At 45.1% G+C, this 15,089-nt stretch overlaps 1 pseudogene; it reads left to right on the forward strand.

The window, feature by feature from the left end:
* The first annotated feature begins 452 nt into the window (after nucleotides 1–452).
* LOC107542353 (WD repeat-containing protein 5-like) lies at nucleotides 453–2,718 on the forward strand (annotated as a pseudogene).
* The last annotated feature ends 12,371 nt before the right edge of the window (nucleotides 2,719–15,089 follow it).

The raw sequence follows: 15,089 nt of genomic DNA on the forward strand, positions 1-15,089 counted from the left end.
GTGATGAGAATTAACGTCATCACTAACACATATAGACATCATATAACCCCTGTTATAATGGACTGAGTGCATTGTTTCTGTGGTTTTCTTGCCAAAAATGCATAGCCTAAATTTGATCATGAGAGAACATCAGCAAAACCCAATTGAGAGATATTCTACAAAATAACTTACCAGTCTCCTCCAAAAGTATCAAGGTCATAAAAGACAGGGAAGGACTGAGGAACCGTCCCAGATGAGAAGATACTGAGGAGGCACGACAAGTAATTGTAATGTGGGCTCCTAGAACAGAAGAAGGACAGTAGGGGGAAATCTGGTAAAAATCTGAATAGAGTCACAGGTGAAATTTGAATAGATTAATTAACAGCATTGTACCCAAGTTAACTTCTTGGTCTTGGTAATTGCACCGTGATTGTGTAATATGGTAACATTTGGGGAAGCTGGGTGAAGGGTATATGAGAATTCTTTGTATTAGTTTTGTAACCTTTTATGTCTGAAATTACTACAAAACAAAAAGTTTTTAAAAATTAAAAAATTAAAAGCACATATTGGGCTCCCACCCAGGCGGCAGCCTACGCGACTCCAGGAGCACTCAGCCCGCTTGGGCCCGCAGCAGCCCCCGGGTCCCCCACTGTACGTTTCGATTCGCCCACAGTTCTTCCCACTGTGAGTCTTCTGTTTGGAGCTGTGAACCCCTCTGCCTGCGGCTCCCTCACTGCTTGGTGGGCCTCAGAGCAAGTCTACACCTGTTAAACCAAACTATGCTCTAAAATTCCCCCCGGGCTGGCCACACAAAAGCTGTGTCCTCTGTGAAATTCAGCCCGAATGGGGAGTGGCTGGCAAGTTCCTCTGCAGATAAACTCATTAAAATTTGTCACACCTATGATGGAAAATTTGAGAAAACCATATCTGGTCACAAGCTGGGAACAACAGATGTGGCCTGGTCATCGGATTCTAACCTCCTTGCTTCTGCCTCAGATGATAAAACCCTAAAGATATGGGATGTGAGCTCGGGAAAGTGTTCGAAAACCAGGAGGGGACACAGACTTTTGTTGTAATTTCAACCGCAGTCCAGCCTCATTGTCTCAGGCTCCTTTGATGAGAGTATGAAGATGTGGGACTTGAAAAGGGGCAAGTGCCTCAAGGCCGTCTGCACACTCGAACCCAGTCTCTGCTGTTCATTTTAATCGCGATGGATCTCTGATAGTGTCAAGTAGCCACGATGGGCTCTGTTGGATCTGGGCCACTGCCTCAGGCCAGTGCCTGAGGACCCTGATGGACGGCGACAACCCCCCTGTGTCCTCTGTGAAGTTCTCTCCAAATAAGTACATCCTCGCCGTGATCTTGGTCAACAGGCGAAACTCTGGGACTACAGCAAAGGGAAGTGCCTGAAGACGTTGTACTGGTCACAAGAACGAGAAATACTGCATATTTGCAAATTTCTGTGACTGGTGGGAAGTGGATTGTGTCTGGCTCAGAAGATAACCTAGTGTACACCTGGAACCTTCAGAAAAAGGAGTCTGTGCAGAAACTACAGGGCCGCACAGATGGGATCTCGACACCATGCCACCTGACAGAGAACATCATTGCCTCCGTCACCCTGGAGAAAGACAAGGCCATTAAGCTCTGGAAGAGTGACTGCGCCCAGTTGGGCGTGGCTCAGCAGGTGAGCGTCGACCTGGGATCCAGGCGATCGGGGTTCGATTCCCGGTCAGGGCACATGCCCGGGTTGCGGGCTCGATCAGTGATTCTCATCATTGATGTTTCTATCTCTCTCTCTCTCCCTCTCCTGTCCTCTCTCTGAAATCAATAAAGATTTATTTTAAAAAAAAAAAAAAAGAGTGACTGCTAGGCTCTTGGGTGCCATGTGTTGGGGGTGGGGGGAGTGAATGTCAGGAAGCTGGCCCGGATTGGCAAGGATCGAGGTGTCTGGGAGGGGTTCCTCTGGGCCTGGGCCTGGGGACCTGGGGGGGGCCTCGACTTGAGCTGCCTTTGAAGACCCTTTGGCTAAGGTAGAGTGTTACCACCAGATAGTTCTAGAAAGTGACATTTCCTGCCAATCCTCTCACACTGACTGTCTGGGGAAGAATTCCTAGTCTGTATTGTGTTCAGTCAACAACAAAATTTAAGTTTTTATTACAAAAGGCTGAGGTGAAATTCAGTTTATCAAGAGTTGTGTTTTCCCCAGTAGACGTTCTGTGCTGTTTTGATGTTTTATTACCCCGTGTAAGGGCTGTGACCAGTTGCCACTCAGCCTCTCGCAGCCGGGCTTCCGCAGGGTCCCCTGGTCTGGCCAGTAGATGCTGTTGCGACATGATCCCTGCTGCCACCCATTCCTGCCTGTAGTAGTTCCCAGTGGGTTTCAAAGTCTGGAAAACACAGACCCTGTGAGGCTGTGTATGTGTAAAACCCTGTGTGTTCAGGAGTCTGCGTACCTATGCTGACGGCATAGTGGTGGCACTCAGTGATCCCTGTTTGTGTCCCCTGTGTTCACGTAACAAGTGGCGAGGCTGTAAGAAAAGGTGGGACCCGCGCACGGCGTGGCAGCTCACGCCTCGTGCAAAGCCTGTCTCCACTGCTTTGGTACAAAAGCCTCACGGCTGGCAGCGGGCGAAAGGATTTGGTCAAGGACAGGTGCCCCCAATGGCGCATCATTCTGTCCTTGTCCTCCAGAAGTGTGCAGCTGCAGAGGACAACTCCCTGCACATTAATATCGTGTAAGCGAGGGGGCAGGGGACGCTGTCAGGAGAGGGTCTTGGTTGAAAGGAGCCCACGGCCCTGAAACGTCCTGTTGAACGTTGCAGATGGCTCTTGGGGACAGCTGGGGTGCAGGAGGCCCGGGTACCTCAGTTTCAGGTTTAGGCTCTGCTCTGAGGGGCACAGGCTGGTGACCATCCTCCACTGCCGGCCTGAGGGCCAGCAGGCTTCTTGGAGTCCTCAGCGCCAGGGCGTTGGGTGTCACGCACCTGCCTGGCCCTCCCGCCCACCGAGCCTGTGCAGCAGTGAGCACGGGGCCAGGACTGCAGAGCACAGTTTTGTGGCTGCTGCTGGTCCATGGGGACCCTTAGGTGCAGCAAGGCCCGCCCTGGGGTTTGAACCCAGTCTGCCAGGACTGAGACCTCAGGTGGAGGCGGGGGGTGGGGTGCGTTCCCACGTGGGGCTGCGTGTGCAGGTGGCTGACATCGACGGTCTGGGTCTCAGCCCTCTCTGTATTTCCTAAGGCCCAAGTACCCCAGTTCTGGGGTTCTGGACGGTACCAAGTGGTGGATGAAGCCTGTAGGCCTTCAGTTGGATGGGCTGGCGAGGAAGTGGGGGCGGCTCTCAGACAGGCCTCCTGGGAACCCTCTGGTGGCCACTGTTGCACAGGGTGAGCATGACAATTCTGAAGGCGTCTGGGAATCGGGTCCCGTCCTCCTTTGGAAGTAGAAGTGCTCGTGGGTTGCCCGTCCTCGGGGATGAACTGCTGCAGGAAATGGGTAAAACGCTCAGGGGCTGGGACCCACACTCGTAGAGCGTCTTGATAGAAAAAGCTAAGGTGCCCGGCCGGCCGTGGCTCAGCGGTTGAGCGTCGACCTAGGATCCAGGCGATCGGGGTTCGATTCCCAGTCAGGGCACATGCCCGGGTTGCGGGTTCAAACAATGACTCTCATCATTGATGTTTCTATCTCTCTCTCTCCCTCTCCTTTCCTCTCTCTGAAATCAATAAAGATATCTTTTTTAAAAATAATACTGCCCGGCCAGGCGTGGCTCAGCGGTTGAGTGTCAACCTAGGATCCAGGCGATCGGGGTTCGATTCCCGGTCAGGGCACATGCCCGGGTTGCGGGCTCGATCAATGACTCTCTCATCATTGATGTTTCTATCTCTCTCTTTCCCTCTCCTTTCCTCTCTCTGAAATCAATAAAGATGTATTTAAAATATATATATATTAATACTGACATTATTGCAGGTGTCCCCCTTATCCCCTTTTGCCCACCTCCACCCACCCCTGCGTCCCCTTCTCCTGGCCTTAACCAAACTATTGTCCATGTCCATGGGGTATGTATATGTTTTTTTTAAACTATAGAGGCAATTTCCAAGACACAGTCCAACATGGGACTGTACTTCTTTTGAGGTGTGAGAGTTGGTTTTTTTCCTTTTGTAGGGACACCAATTTAATCTCCTGCTTTCTCCTGTTTTGTTTTGTTTTTACTAAATTTATCGGGGTGACACTGGTTAATAAGATTATATGTTTCAAGTGTACAATTCTCTAATACATCATCCGTGTATTGCATTGTGTCCCCACCACCCAAAGTTTAGTCTCCTTCCATCACCATATATTTGACCCCTTTACCCTCTTCAACCTCCCCCGACCCCCTTGCCCTCTGGTAACCTCTCTCCAGTGGTTTTCAAGTTTTATTGTCAAATGGGCTCATAAGCCGAGGCTGCATCTGGAATCCTTCAGGAACGCGGGGCAACAGTCCACAGATGAAACTTTGGAGAAATGACCATTCAGAGGGACCTTCAAAATCCTCCACCTTGGAAAACCTTCTGTAGCAACCATTTACTTGATTATAATAATCTTTAAAGTATTCATGTGATTTGGTTTTGTACCTATTGGTTTTGGACCAATCAGATTTAATAAGGCTCAGCTTCTTTATAACATTCAATACCAGGTGCAGAAGGTAGAGGTAACTGTACCCCATGGTCACATTATTACATCTGATAAGTAGAATGTATGTATATTTTTTATTTATTTGTTCATTCTGTTTTCTCACCCTCTACTCCCATTTCCAACCCTCTCCCTCCAGAGGCAGATATTCTGGTGTTTTTATTGTGATTCCCTTTGATTCTATGTGCTCAGTCAGTTGTACATGCTATTTGGTTTGAAAACTGTGTTTCTTTTAAAATTTTAAATGCATTCAATATATGGGACAGTTTCTAAAACTGGTAGTTTAAGGATGAATAATAAAACTCCCGTATACCTACCAACCAAGTTAAGAACTAGAACGTTAAAGTATTTTTTGTTTGTTTTTAAACTGATCTTTATTGTTGAGAGTATTACAGATGGCCCCTTTTTCCCATTGACCCCCTCCACTCCGCCCCCACCCCCGCCCCAGGCCTTCCCCACACTATGGTCTGTGGAGTGTTAAAGTATTTTAGACGCCTCCAGTTGCCCTTCACAGACCACCTTCCCGTGCCCCAGAGGAAAGCACTATCCTGGCCTTGATGTTCTCATTGTTTTTGCTTTCCTTGAAAGTTTTGCCTCCTGTGTATGGATCCCTAAACAATACAGGCTTTTGTTTTGGAAGCCTGAGTGGCGAGCACACACCCTGCCGGTTACTGACGTTACTCTTAGGTGAAGATGCCCAGGAGAGGCTGAGCTGAACAGAGCCTCTCAGTCACTGTCAGGCTTCAGCTTCCCGAAGGCTTTACAAGAGCTGCTTGCGGGGAAGCCAGTGGATGAGGCCCTGCGCGAGTCCAGGGAACCGAACACGCGGCTCCCCTCAGTCAGTGCACTGTCGTGTGGGCCAGAAATTAGTTGTCTGGTAACAATAATGGTTGGAGAGGGAGTGGGCCCCTCTATCTACTTTTCATCTCCCATGGCCCCGTGGCCCCCAAGAGTAGATGACAGCGGATAGCTTCTGCGGGGTGCAGTGCGTGTCCACCCCCGATCTGGGCTGTTGCGGTGCTTAAAGGGAGGGCTCGCGGGAGCTTCATTCGGCAGCACATGGTCCAGGTTAGTGAAGCACAGATACAGTGACGCAGGCGCACCTGGGCCTTCTGTCCTCAGGTTAACAGACGACAAGTGGGGCTGTTTCCTGCTTAGTGAAGAGCAGATACTAAGGGGCGGATGTCACGGAGTGGGTAACCTAAGACAAGGGAACATACACTTTATTTTTCTTTCTCCCTTTCATGCTTATTCCGTGTTATCCACACTGCCATCCTTCCCCACGCCCTGCCATACAGGTATGTCTTTCATGTGTTTAACCTGTACCCTTTTGTTCGAGTTCTTGCAAGATGCATATTTGGTGTGTATATGCGTGCACTTGTAACTCCTGTGAACAGTGTTTTGTTATATGGCTTATTCTTTTTTGCTCAGTGCTATGTGCTGAAGATCATCAGTGTTGCTTTTGTAGGTTTTTTTATCCTTACTGGAGGATATGTTTATGATTCTAGATAGAGAGGAAGGGATGGGGGGAAGGGGGGAGGGAGGGAAGGAGGGAGGGAGAGAGGAGAGAGAGAGAGAGAGAGAGAGATCGATGTGAGAAACATGCCCCCTACCAGGATTGAACCCGCCACCTTTTGGTGCATGTAACCATGCTCCCGGCCAGGGCATTCTGTGTACATTTAATTCACTAATCTAAGTGCTGAAAGGCTGATTATGGAGCGCATCCCTTGCTATTTCCCTGTGCACAGCCCCAAATGATAGGCACCCAAAATGCCTTTAAGTCCCCATTGTTGCAAACCACACCATAGCCAACATTCTCCTACATGGCCCTTTCTGGACCTGTGTGAGAATTTCCTCAGAGGGCCCATGGGGATACTGAATGTGACTCATCTCTGGGATGGCTGCCAAAGTCCCTGCTACCACTAGAAGTTCATGAGGCTCCCTATGTCCGCCCCCCCCCCCATTGCCACTACAGGATTTGACATGATTCAACTTTTAAAATTTTGCTTATCTATGAGATTTAAAGTGAAATCTCATTGTAGTTTTCTTTTGTATTTTTTCTGACAAGTAATGCATTTGAGCACCTTTTCTTATGCCTGTTAGCTTTTTGGGTTTTCCACTTCAGGAAATTGCTCGTTCATATCTTTTGCAGACCTGTTTGTCCCCCCCCCCACTGTTTTTCCTGTCTATGTGGGCTCCACTGATGGTCCTGATTCTGTAGGAAGGCTGCACCCTAACCAGGGCTTCCCTACTCTGTATCAGGCACTATTATTTCCATATAAATTTTAGGATCAGCTGGTCAGGTTTCTTTTTGCCATATTTATTCCTAACTCACATTTTTAGATGTTATTGTAGCTGGCATTAAAAATTTTTCTATGTCTAATTTTTCATTGCTGTATACAGTTGGTATATACAATTGTTTTGTGCATATCGATCTTGTACATTGCAACTTGCTGGATTTACTTATTAGATGTAGTAGTGTTTTTGTTGTTGCTGTTGTTTTTGGTAGATTCAAACTGGATTTTCTATATAGACAACCATGTCATCTTCAAATACAGTTTTACTTCCTCCTTACCAATCCAGATGCCTTTTATTTCCTTTTCTTGCCTGATTGGACTTGTGAGAACCTCCAGTACAATGCTGAAGTGGTGAGAGCAGACAGGCCTGTTTTGTTTCTGATCTTGGGCAGCGGAACATTCAGTACAGCACCATTAAATATGTTAGCCATGGGGTCTGGGTATGCCCTGTGTCAGGTCAGGAAGTTCCCTTCTATTCCTAGTTTGCCAAGACATCCTTTGGTTTTTTTAAAATCAGGAATGAGTGTTGAATTTTGTCAAATGCTTTTCTGCATTTATTGCAATATCATATGAATTGTGTCTGTGATGGTTACTGAGGCTGGGAATGTTCTCAAACTCAGAGAGGACCCAAGGGAATTTAGAACAGAGATTGAAAGCAGTTTTGATAGGGTCAGTCCTACCTGTGAGACTGTGAATCAACTCCTGGCAGCAGCCTTGCCCCTCAACAGATATATGTCCCCAGCCTAAAAACCCATCACACCCTTTAAAGTCTCTTAGTACCTGGCAGGTTTGTTCTGAAGAGAAAAGCATTACTAAATGCTTAGGAAATCACTTACCCTCGTTTAACCCCTCACTGTCACTGCTCCCCCATTTGGTATCGCTCTTTTCCAACAAGGAAACAGCCAACAATGGTCACCTCTCAAGAGGAGTCCACCCTTAAACACTGCTTCTTACTTCCCACTGACAAATCCTACCCCATTCTGACTACCTAATGCACTTGATACCTCACACCCTAAGGTGCCCAAATAATTGCTTCAGATTCCTGACCTTGTGCTGTTTTTTTTGTGTTTTGTTTTTTTAATCCTCACCCGAGGATATTTTTTCCATTGCTTTTCAGAGAGAGTGGAAGGGAGGGAGAGAGACAGAGAGAGAGAAACATCAATGTGAACGAGAGACATTGACTGGTTGCCTCCAGCACAAGCCCTGACCGGGTTCGGGATCGAGCCTGCAACCAATGTACGTGCCCTTGGCCAGAATCGAACCCGAGGCCCTTCAGTCCACGGGCCGATGCTCTAACCACTGAGCTAAACCAGCCAGGGCCTTGTGTTTTTTTGTGAAGGGCTTTTGTTTCCAAGATACTGGGGGAAGACACAGGGCAGGACATACTTACTCTGTGCTCTCCTCATGGCACCACAGAAACTCTTCTTTCAGTTCCCTCAGTACAAAAGTAATAATGGTAATAACAACACATAGAGTGCTTACTATGTGCCAGACACTATTCTAAACATATTATATATATCAACTCATTTAATATCCTCAATCATCCTATGAAATAAGTACTGCTGTTATCGTCATTTTTACAGAAGATTAAACTAAAGAATTGTAGAGGTTAAGTGACTTGCCCAGTAGCTATAAAATGGGATTTGAACCCAGGCAGTCTGGCTCCAGAGTCTACTGCACTATCATGCTTCAAGTGACAGAACTGTGGCACTGACCCATGCTTACACACTAGTACAGGGGCCCCTTCCCCCTCACCCTCACCCCCACTATCTATACAAACTCAGAATATGTTGTGTCTTTGGAATCTGTGGTGCCTTTGGCCAAATCTGGCACCAGTGAGAGTTCTCACTGATGCTGACACCCAAATATACATATTTGGAAACAAAAACTATGCAGGGAAGAGAACACTGGGAAAAAAAAAAAGACACTTATTTAATGTCCTCAGAATGACCCAAAAAAATTGCATTCATGAAGCAAGATCAGGAAGCTATAAAAAGGAACATTCAGAAAACAACAAAATCTTAGAGTCAAGCAATAATCAAAGAAGGATCTTCAAAGCAGCCAGACAAAAAGGAAACCTAAAAAACCAAAAGAACAAGATGACAGCAGAGTCCTCAACAGCAATAATAAAAACCAGAAGATAGTGCCATAATATCTTGTAATTGTTAAGAGAAAGGGGGTAATTTAGAACTGAGTACGCAGCAAACCTATCTTTCAAGAAGAATTAAGTGAAATAAAGGCATTTACAGATAAATACAGATTTGAGACAGTTTCCTCTTAAGAGATCTGTACCAAAGAATCTTCTAAAGTATATATTTCAAGAAGGAAAACCATCCCCCAAAATGAGGTCTGAGGTATAAGAAGGAAGGTGAACAAATAAAATAGTAAACAAGTATTTAAATCTAAACCAATGCTGTCTACATAAAATAATATTATTAATGTCTATTTTGTGTGTATGTTAAATGAGTTCCTTGGAAAAGAAAGAACTGAAATGGTAGACAACAATAACATGTAAATTGGAAGACAATGTTTTATAAAGCCCTTATTTTGTTTGTGTAGGGGATTATAATGTTGAACTTTAGACCTTAGGTTAAATACGTGTGGTAAGATTTCAAGAAAAACCACTAAAAAAATCTCTGGAGGGACTAATTAAGAAAAAAGAAAAAAGGCACAAGTAATCAGTATGAGCAACGTAAAATATAGAGAAGAAATTAAAAAATAAGAGGATATAATTAATTTTAAAATTTAGATGAACTGGACCAATTCCTATAAAATTCACTTATTTATTGGATGAGCCAACTATAATCTTGACCAAATATGGTATATGACCACAGATGCAAAAATCCTAAACAATTCATTAGTAAACCAAATCCAGAATGAATAGAAAAAGATTTAATATAACATGAAAATGTTGGGTCTAATTCTAGAGCTACAAGAGCTAACATTAGAAAGCTCCTATAACAAGGTGGCTCTGTGACTCTCAGTCCTCTTTGTCAGCCTTACAGAGAGGAGGAGGCTGGGAGAGGGGTAGGTCCCCTGGGGAAAGGGGACTCTGGAGAGGGCAGGCTGGGGAGGGGCCCGAGGCCTATGAACGCCCCCACCTTACATATTATACATTGCTATAATAATACACACAACTCTGAGGTAGGCACATTAACCTCATTTTACAGATGTTCAAACAAGGGCTAAAAGTGATTAGGAAACTTGACCAAGGTTACAATAGTAGTAAGTAGTTTAGCTGCCATCCAAATTGAGGTTGATCTGGATCTACAGCTCATGTTCTCGGCCACTAGGCTGTTCTCCCCTTAAAAGTGAGAGCAGTAGGGGTTCGGTAAATGGTGGCCAGGTGCCAGGTACTTTACAAATACTCTAACACCCACAACAACTCTCCGAGTGGGCATTACTGATGAGAAAACTGATGCTTAGAGAGGACAGGTGTAAGGTCACACAACCAAGACATGGGGGTGCCATGCTTTGAAAACAGTCCTGCCAGACTCCACAGCTCACTTGTCCTAGATTATTACAGGTGTGAATGAAGCCCAAGAGGAGATGAACACCAGTGCCTGAGGACAAGATGGGCAGGTCCTGTCCATTCCTCGAAAGATGAGGTTCTCTGGCCCGGCCGGGCGTGGCTCAGCGGTTGAGCGTCAACCTGGGATCCAGGCGATCGGGGTTCGATTCCCGGTCAGGGCACATGCCCTGGTTGTGGGCTCGACTCCCAGTAGGGGGCGTGCAGGAGGCAGCCGATCAATGACTCATCATTGATGCTTCTCTCTCTCCCTCTCCCTTCCTCTCTCTGAAATCAATAAAAATATATTTAAAAAAATGAAGGAAGGAAGGAAGGAAGGAAGGAAGGAAGGAAGGAAGGAAGGAAGGAAGGAAGGAAGGAAGGAAGGAAGGAAGGAAGGAAGGAAGGAAGGAAGGAAGGAAGGAAGGAAGGAAGGAAGGAAGAAAGGAAGGAAGGAAGAAAGGAAGAAAGAAAGGAAGGAAGGAAGATGAGGTTCTCTGTACCATGGCTGGTGTCGAGAGTCAGAGAAACATCTCTCCACAAGGAGATCGTCACACATGGGACTGAGGGAAACTCCATAACCTATGGAACAGTGGGAATGACCCTAACCCCAGGGAGGTCTAAAGGGTGTGGTCACATAAACACCATGGTCCAGATAAGGAAGCCAAGGACATTGAAAGCTGGTGTGGACAAGCTCATAGACAATCATGTCTGACCAACTTTTCATTACCTTTCTGAAGAATTACCAGATTAGCATGTTAGCAGAGGCCACAGACTCCTCATGTTTGGATTTTGGTATGTGCCAGAGTCTCCCAGGATGATCTCATAGAAAGACAGGTGAATGGTGAGTGCAGTTAGGCAGGGTGGTGTACCCCCTGCTGCTTCTCATCTCTGGGTTTTTGCTCATGCTATACCCTTTGCCTGGACTGCCATCCTCTCCCCTTGTTAGTCATTCAGAAGACTCATCATATTTTAAGCCTAAGTTCATATGTCATCTCTTCTAAGAAACCTTCCCTGGCCCCTTGACCTGGGTTGTATGTTGGATCCCACAGCCTATAGTGCCCACCACTGTTCCTGCACTAGCCACACCAAAGTTATGGTTTTGTGTCTGGGAACATACCTTGTTCATCAATGAGTACTCAGTGGAGAGCAGGACTGACACACAATAGGTGGTCAATTAATTCTGCTCAACTGAACTTACAGCTAGCTGGATTATACTAAGAATGATGAATGAATTGATGTTGGCCTGGAGAGGGAGATCTACTGGTGTGCCACAGGGCCCTGTGTATATTGGTGGCATTCTGATAAAATCAGTAGATGACAAAAAACTATGGGAGTAGGTTACACATTAGACAACAGAATTAACATCAAAACAGTCATGGAGCCCAGCCGGGCGTGGCTCAGTGGTTGAGCGTCGACCTAGGATCCAGGAGATCGGGGTTCGATTCCCGGTCAGGGCACATGCCTGGGTTGCGGGCTCGATCGATGACTTTCTCATCATTGATGTTTCTATCTCTCTCTTTCCCTCTCCTTTCCTCTATCTGAAATCAATAAGGATATATTAAAAAACAAAAACAAAAACACACAGTCATGAGCAGGCAGAAACATTGGAGCCATGCTGGTCCAGAAGGACCTTTGGGGAAAAGTTGGGACTGAAACCTCACAACCTTTTGGAGCCTTAACAGTGGAAAAAGTATTTTTTTGACCTAAAATCTACTTCCCTGTGGTGTCCACCATTATAACAGCACTTACTATGTGCCAGGCTTTGTACCAGCTCCTGTATTCCACCCCCACCAAGTACCACAGAAAAAGTCTAATGGGGTGATCTGCTTGGCCTGGGAACCAAGAAACAGTTCCTCATAGGGCAAGAGAAAGGGGGATCCTAGCTGTGATCAGAAGGCCCAGTGAGAACTGGCTCTTTCTTTGGTTTTCACCAAGTAATGGGCAGGCACTACAACACAGCAGCTTGAAGGCTGTTTGAGAAAGAGGCAGGTCCGCCTTCAGGAGCTCCAGTCATAGAGAACAGGGGGCCCTGTTACCACCCTCCCTACTGTGAACTTGCTTCTCAAAAGAACTCAAGAGCAATTCTCACTGCTTCTTCACAGTCCCCTTCCTTCTGATTGATGGCATCTAATCTCCTTAGCATGGCAGGAAAGGCCTTCATGCCTAGCCTAGTTCTCAAAGCATTCCTCTATCATCCCCATTAATTCATTCATTCAGTTTATTCCACAAATATTTATTGAGCATCTGTAAATATCACTATGCACTGTTCTTGGCACTAGGGATACAAAAGTGAACAAAACAAAAATCCCTGCTTTGTGGAGCTTACAGTCTATTGGAGAGAGAAAAACACTAATCACAATAAATAAATATGAACTATTTCAGGTGGCGATCAGTGCTTTGTAGAAAAACATAAAACAAAAAGTGAGATAAGGGAATGGAAAGCGCTGGTGAATGGGACTAATAGAGATATGCCTATCAGGGGATGCTTCTCCAAGGAGGTGATACTTCAGCATCCTGGAAGTGCGTGGGCACGTCACCAGATTATCTGGGACGCATGTTTCAGGCAGTGAGAACAAGTACAAAGCCTCTGTGAAGGGAGGGTCCTTGACAGGTGTAAGAGCAAGGAGACCAGGGTGTCCAGAGGGCAGTGAGTGATGGGGAGAAGGGCAGGAAATGAAACCCGAGAGGGAATGGGACTGGACTGGACAGAGACTTTGGGCCATGGTGAGGGCTATGGCTTTTATTCTGAGAGAGCTGGGAGCCATAGGAGAATTTTGAGCAGAGGAGGGACATTATCTGATAGGGATTTTGAAAAGACTTTCAGAGAAGAATTAGTAATAGGTATTACAACACTAGGCAAGGGAAAAAACCCAGACAATTACTAGGAAAATGAAAAGGCATACAATAAAAAACATGTAATCAGAGTATGCTGCATGGTGGATGTGAAGAGTATTCAGTGTCGTCCTTATGCAAACAGTGATTACTGGTTGAACAAAAATTGTACAAAATGCTTAAAGAAATAACAGATGCAACCATAAAGATGAGCAAGCAACAAGGGATTATTAGGGATGACTAAGCAGATTAGAAAGTGAGATATATGGAGCTTATACAAATTAAAAATACAACTGTTGAAATTAAAAACTCAGTAGACAGATTAAACAGCAGATCAGCCATAGCTGAAGAGTGAAACAGTAAAAATCTGAAGAAATTTCCCAGAATGAAGTGCAGGAAGACAAAGAGATGGAAAATATCAAAAAGATGTTATAAGATACAGGAGATATAATGAGGAGGTCAAAAATATGACTAACTGGATTCCGAGAAAGAAAATATATAAATAATGGGAGAAGGCAACATTTGAAGAGATAATGGCTGAGAATTCTCTAGAAATTATGAAAAAAAAAAACAAATCTAGAGGCATGAAGCAAGTGCATTTCCAAAGTAGAATAAAGGAAAAAGAAATGCATGCCTAACATCTTAGAATGACACTGTCGAGCCCCCATACATACCCCTCCAAAAGAGAAAGATAGAGAAAAGACTTTAAAGGTAGCCAAACACAAGAAAACAAAAACACCTACAAAAACAGCAATTAGACTGATAGCAGAATTCTAAATACCTATAACAAACTATCTTTTAAGATGAAGATGAAATGACATTTACACATAACAAAGACTGGGACGAGTTAACACCAAGAGACCTATACTAAAAGGGCATCTAAACACTGTATTCGTAATGAAGGAAAGTGATCTCAGAATGATGGTCTGAGATGCAAGAATGTAAATCCAAACAAAAGCTGTGCATATAAAATAATATTAACGATCATGTAGAATTTATGAGGCTAGAAAAAAAGAACTAACATATTTAACACAATAGCATGTGGTCAAGAGAGAAATGCCTACAATTGAAGGCTCCTGTGTTTCTGAAGAGGGAGGTTAAAATACTGCTTAACTTTAGACCTTATAAATTAAACACGCATGGTAAAATGTCAAGGATAACCACAGGAAGAACAGAAAAAAATGAAAATTCCAAACCGTAGGGAGGAAAGAAATTGAATAAGAAAGCAAACAAACAAATTTCAAAACGAAAAAAGCAACAAGAGAAAAATGAAGCATAGAAGAGATGGTGGGAGGAAGTAGAAATAAAAAAGTATGATGGTAGAAACAAGTCCAAATATATCATAGTAAATGTAAACAGATTAAACTGCCCATTGAAAAACAGAGATCAGCCCAGCCGGGCGTGGCTCAGAGGTTGAGCATTGACCTAGGATCCAGGAGATCGCGGTTGGATTCCCGGTCAGGGCACATGCCCGGGTTGCGGCTCGATCCCCAGTCGGGGGCGTGCAGGAGGCAGCCGATCAATGACTCTCTCGTCATTGATGTTTCTGTGTCTCTCTCTCCCTCTCCCTTCCTCTCTCTGAAATCAATAAAGATATTTTAAAAAACAAACAAACAAAAATAACCAGAGATCATCAGATTAGCTTTTTAAAAAAGGTCCAGCTAGCCCTAGCCAGTTTGGCTCAGTGGTTAGAGCGTCAGCCTGCAGACTGAAGAGTCTCAGGTTCGATTCTGGCCAAGGGCATGTACCTCGGTTGTAGGCTCGATCCCTGGCCCCTCTCTCATATCAAAGTTTCTCCCTCTC

This window comes from Miniopterus natalensis, chromosome X (assembly GCF_054644295.1).
Source record: "Miniopterus natalensis isolate mMinNat1 chromosome X, mMinNat1.hap1, whole genome shotgun sequence".
Lineage (NCBI taxonomy): Eukaryota > Metazoa > Chordata > Mammalia > Chiroptera > Miniopteridae > Miniopterus > Miniopterus natalensis.